We start from the raw sequence: 6,003 nt of genomic DNA, 5'->3' as shown, positions 1-6,003 counted from the left end.
GTCCTCTGGCACTACACCAGAGCACCACGAGTGCTCATAAAGCCTTGCCAGGGGTCCTGCAATAACCTCAGCCATATTCCTTTAGTACTCTAAGGGTGGAGATTGTCTGGACTGGCTGATTTGAATACATCCAGTCCCTCCAGAAGTTCCCTAACTAGGTCCTCACTAACCCTTGGCCTAGGTGAACCTCCCCTGGGGCTTGAGGGAGGCCCAGCAGGGGGGGGTGACTGTTCTGGTCCCTGCTTAGGAAAATGGAGGCAAAGAAATCGTTAAATATGTTAGCTTTGTCATCTGGTGTGATGACCAAATTTCCTAGCTTGTCCTGCAGGGACCCCACATTACCCGGAACCTTCTTTTTACCCCCTATGTATTTAAAGAAGGACTTCTTATTGTCCTTAATCCAGGAAGCTAGTTCCAGTTCCATCTCTGCCTTGGCCTTCCTGACTGCCCCCCTACACTCCAAAGCAACAGCAGTATAGCCATCCCTGGTGATGGCCCCTCCCTTCCATTGAATGTACACTTCCTTTTTAGCTAGGAGACATTCCTGGATGCTTTTGGTAAGCCATGGGGACTTGTGGGCCTTCCTGCTCCCTTTGATCCGCATTGGGATTACCTTCCTTTGGGCTCGGAGGATCGTCTCCTTAAGGAGCGACCACTCTCCTTGGACACCTGGCTCCCCTCCCCTCTGGGACCTCAGTGATTCCCCGACTATTCTCCTTAGCTCATTGAAGTTTTCCCTCATGAAATCTAGGGCTGCTGCCTTGCTGCAGGCCTCTGCTACCTTGCGCTGGATGGTGAATTCCAGCAGGCGATGATCACTGTCGCCCAGATGGTCGAGCAATAGGTGATGAGCCTCAGGATGGAAGTCAAATTTGTAAAGCATGTAAAGTGAGCATCTGTTTGTTTCACAATTCTTATGGCTTAAAGATGGTATTTAAAGGTTTGCTTTCTGGGAATTGGCATATATATAAAATCCAATACCATAATATGTATGCATGTATGTATGTATGTATTTTTGTATGTATGTATGTCTGTATTGGAATGTTTCAGAATGGGCAGCAGGGGTTAATTGATTTCTAAGAGCCTGGGTCTTATATACAGAGTGTCTCAGCCTTCAGAGGCAGACAAACAAGGTCACATAGTCTGAGAAACTGGGGGCATGTACCATACTGTTCCGTAACATGAAATAAGGTGACACCAGATTGCTAGGCCAAACACTGGGGACTGAGATTCCTGTTTTGGGAAGGGTGTGCATGTGATGAGCTTAGAATATGCAGACAGAACAGGATGTAGATGATGTGATGAATACAGAGAGAGGCCAATCAGCAACACCCATGGATGAAGAGTCATCAGGAGTCATCAGGAGGGAAGGGGAGTACAAAAGCACAGACTTGAGAATAACAAAGGGTCTCTCCCTTTCCTTTTCCTCTTTCCCTTTCCCGTCCCCTGGGAGGGGTCTCCAAGGTCACCATGGACAGAGGGCACACCACTAGGGAGGGTGTGGTCCTTGGCATCCCACCTCCAGACTGCTGACATCTGACACCTAAGAGAGAGCCTTCAGAGTGAAGCCTGCATCCTGGCCAGATGTACCTTGACTGATATCCCTAGGATAGGTCACTATAGAATGGTTTAATTGTTTCTTTTCTGTGATCACTATGTATCACTAAATGTGCCTATCATTGAATGAAAAGGTCATGCTCAGTCTGAGTGTGGGTCCCCCCACCTGGGGAACAAGACATCTGGGTCCTATATTCAGAGCCAACAGATTCCACTTGGAAAACTTTGCTTGTTTATGTTTTTCTATCACCTACTGCAAATTATGAGGAACCTCATGAAGATGGAATACACTGTGGAGACAGCATATATTTTGTTGAAACTTTTTGCCAGGGTGATGGTTTGCTTATTTCAACCTTTGATACTGTCAAAATGGTAATGCTATGTTTGTCCAGAGAGATAAACTACTTTACTTGAGACAACATTTAAATTCACTATAATTTCTACAGGAACAGTTATTGTGGACTTCAATTTTAATTATTTTAATTAAACTTTGCAGCTGTTATTTCATGATGTGAAACAAGCATTGTAGTATTTTGTCTTTAAGTGACAATAGCTCTCTTAAGATGTATTAGATTGACAACCCTGGAGACAAACGTCTATAAAACAGCCACAGGACAAGATTTGACACAGCAGGTGTTTCAGCAGATTTGGATCTACACCAGTCAGGACAAACTTTCAGTAGGTATACTCATTCAGTCCTTGCTCTCTATAAAACTGCCAGCAGGAGTATGAGTTGGTGCCAAGTCTGATGGTATTATCTTATGAGATATTACAATGAATCTGGAATATGTGTGAGATTAATTTAAGGCTGTAAGTCAACCAGTTGTAATAAATGGTTCTATTTAAGAAATTTGATTTGGAAACTATTTTTGGTATGTAAGTTTCACTAAAATCTGGTGGTCCAGAATTTCAGCCCTGCACTGTATGGGTGTGTGTGTGCACCTGCCCATATGTTCAACTAATACAAGTGCAAAGTTCTGCATTTGGGACAGAAGAATCCCATGCACTGGTACAGGCCAGTACCAGTGCATGGGATAAGCAGAAGCTCTTCAGAAAAGGACCTGGGGTTAGAGTGGACAATAAGATGGATATGAATCAGCAGTGGGCCCTTGTTGCCAAGAAGGCTAACACTATACTAGTCTCCTTTAGTAGGAGTGTTGCCAGCAGATGGAGGAAAGTTACTATGCTGCTCTATTCTCCACTGCTCTATTCTCCACTATGTCCAGTTTGGGACCCCCACTATAGAAAGGATGTGGACAAATTGGAGATAGTCCAGTGGAGAGCAATGAGAATAGTTTGGAGGCTGGGGGGTTGGATATTAAGAACTTTCTCACTAGAAAGGTGGTGAAATACTGGAACAGGTTACCTAGAGAAGTGGTAGAATCTCCATCCTTGAAGATTTTTAAGTCTTGGATTGACAAAGCCCTGGCTGCAATGATCTAGTTACAGATGGTCCTGCTTTGAGCAGGGGGTTGGACTAGATGACCTCCTGAGGTCCCTAATTTTCTATGATTCTATGATATGTCCATGTCATACATAAAAGGATTGTGATTACAGGGTAGAATACGTTCAGGGAGCTTTAGGTTGCATACAGATGTTCAGGAGGTTAAATCAGGTAACAACTGGTAACCCAAACTAACTTAGTTCCCCCCATGAGGACCTTACACTTAGGGTACCTGTATATGTTCCCAACACCTGCTTCAATGCATTCTAATTATAATGTGATGGAGCATAGTGAATTAACTGAGTCTGTGGAAGTGTGATAATCAGCTTGCTCCAGGAGTTTTGGTGTCACATGTATTCATCATCCCCATAAAGTGAGCTTTAGTTAAAGCTCCCCCATTGCCATTTTAAATCATGGGATGCTAAATACATGAGAGGCTGCAAGTGCTTTTATTAGAGTGGATCCTGAGAGCTACCTTAATTAAAGCAACCCTCCCCTCCACACCCTGGAGCATGTGTAAAGATGGCCTTACATCCCTAGTTAAGTTGTTTTAAGTGCCCAAATCTACAGATGTTCCCTAAAGGTTAGATTACTCAAAGAATGGATGCCTAGATCTAACTCAGTTCTCCAGAGAGGTGCACTAAATGAGATTGGGAATGGGTAAGAGTGATTTAACCAAATGCCACATGTACAGCAAATAGCACTGGTGTAAGGGAGATTAGCCTCTCTAATCCTGCCAACCCCCAGGACTCCACTAACTCCCCCTCCAGAACTACTACCACCCAATCCTGAAATCCAGCCCACATTAAGCCACTAGTCCCCCCTGATCTGCCTGTCCCTCCCCCTTCCTTATTTGCTTTGATCAGGATTCCAGCAGCAGTGAACACCCATGAAACTGGTACTGGGAGTAGTTTCCAGGTTTGGGGGTGGCTCAGTGAGATCTGGAGACTGCAGGATTAATGGATTGTGGTGGGGTTTAGTGGATTGGAAAGGACCCTAATAGCCCCTGAGATCCACCAAGCCCTCCTGTGGACCCCACTAGCTCTCCTAATCCCACCTGCCACCACCCAACTTCCTGCAGTTGGGCTTCTTGCATGGTCAAAGACCTGTAAAACCAGCACTCGACATATAGTCACACAGCTTAAAGTAAGCCAAATGATTGTACAATGGATCCCAGAAATGTCTATACAGTTCAAGTAAAAAAATCACTGAGTTAGTTGGGGCAGTCATTTTTCCCCCAATCTAAACTCCTGAATTTTGAAGTGTTGGGGTGGGGGCCACAGGAAGACGAGGAGACACCATCTGAGCAAGACAGGTGAAAAATGCAAGGAGTGCCCAGGTAAGAAACAGGGGTCCAAACAGTCTCCCAAATCAGGGGGTGGCACACACAGCTAGGCAAGACCTTAAATGCCTATATACCAATGCTCGTAGTATGGGGAATAAACAAGAGGAACTTGCCCTCGGAATAGCCAGTTCAGACCCAGACATAATAGGGCTTACAGAAATGTGGTGGGATTCATCCCACGACTGGGCAGTTAGCATTAGGGGCTATAGGCTTTACAGGCGGGATAGAGAATGAAGGAAAGGTGGGGGTGTGGTGCTCTATGTCAAGGAGCAATACACATCCTCTGCCAGCAGAAGGGGGTCAGAGGAGGGGCAAGCTGAAGTGCTCTGGGTCAAGATACAAGGGGGCCGTGGGGAGAAGGATCTAATGGTGGGGGTCTATTACAGACCCCCCAACCAAGGGGAGGAGCTGGACTGGGAATTTTTGGGCCAGCTTGCAGAGGCACTTAAGGCAAGAGATGTAGTTGTCATGGGTGACTTAATTACCCGGACATCTGCTGGGAGGAACAGGCAGCTAGGTTGGACCGTTCCAGGAGGTTCCTGGCTGAGATACAGGACCTCCAATTAATACAGGATTTGCACAATCCCACCAGAGGAAATGCCCTATTGGACTTGGTCCTGGCCACAGGCGACAACCTGGTAAGGGGCCTCTAGGTTCTTGACCACCTGGGTGATAGCTATCATTGCTTGCTGGAATTCACCATCCAGCACAGGGTGTCAAGGGCCTGCAGCAAGGTGGTAGCCCTAGACTTCAAGGGGGCCAACATCAACGAGTTGAGATTAGTGGGAGAGGCACTGGGGTTCTTGAGAGCAGGAGAACTCAGTGCCCAAGATGAGTGGTCATTCTTTAAGGAGACAATACTCAAGGCGCAAGGGGTGACCATCCTAACAAGAAGCAAGAGGGGGCAGGAGTGCCTGAAAGCCCCCCTGGCTCACCAAGGATGTCCAGGAATGCCTGATTGCCAAAAAGGCAGTGTACAACCAGTGAAAGTGGGGGGTCCTATCTCCAAAGAGGAGTATACCTCTTCTCCTTGGGCCTGTAGGGGGGGCTGTCAGGAAAGCTAAGGTGGACATAGAGCTAGGACTAGCGTCCAAGATTGAAGATAATAAAAAGTCCTTTTTCAAATATATAGGGAGGATGAAGAAAGCACCGGGAAATATGGGGCCCCTGCAAGATTTTCTGGGCAATCTGGTTGTTGCGCCAGAGGAGAAAGCGGAACTCTTTAACCAATTCTTCACCTTCATTTTCTTGGGCAGGGACCAGGACTTCCCCACCGAGATAAAAGACGGACTCGAGGGGAATGTCTTCAGACCTCAGGTTGGGGAGGACTGGGTTAGAGAGCTTCTGGAGGGGCTGGACGTGTTCAAATCAGTGGGTCCAGATGTTCTCCACCCCAGGTTTGTTGAGAGAGGTAGCAGGGGTTATTGCAGGGCCTTGGACAAGGCTTTACGAGTGCTCGTAGTGCCTGGGCCAGGTGCCAGATAATTGGAAGATAGCTAATGTGGTCCCCATCTTTAAAAAAGGGAGGAGGGAGGACGTGGGCAACTATAGGCCCCCTCAGTCTTACCTCAATCCTACTGAAACTCCTTGAGAAGATCATCAAGGAGCACATTTGCGATGGGCTGGCTTCAGGAATGATGCTCAAGGGCAACCAGCA

This window comes from Gavialis gangeticus, unplaced genomic scaffold, assembly GCF_001723915.1.
Source record: "Gavialis gangeticus isolate Ggan-Ray unplaced genomic scaffold, GavGan_comp1, whole genome shotgun sequence".
Lineage (NCBI taxonomy): Eukaryota > Metazoa > Chordata > Crocodylia > Gavialidae > Gavialis > Gavialis gangeticus.
The sequence above is the reverse complement of the archived record's forward strand: the minus strand, read 5'-3'. Positions refer to the sequence as shown.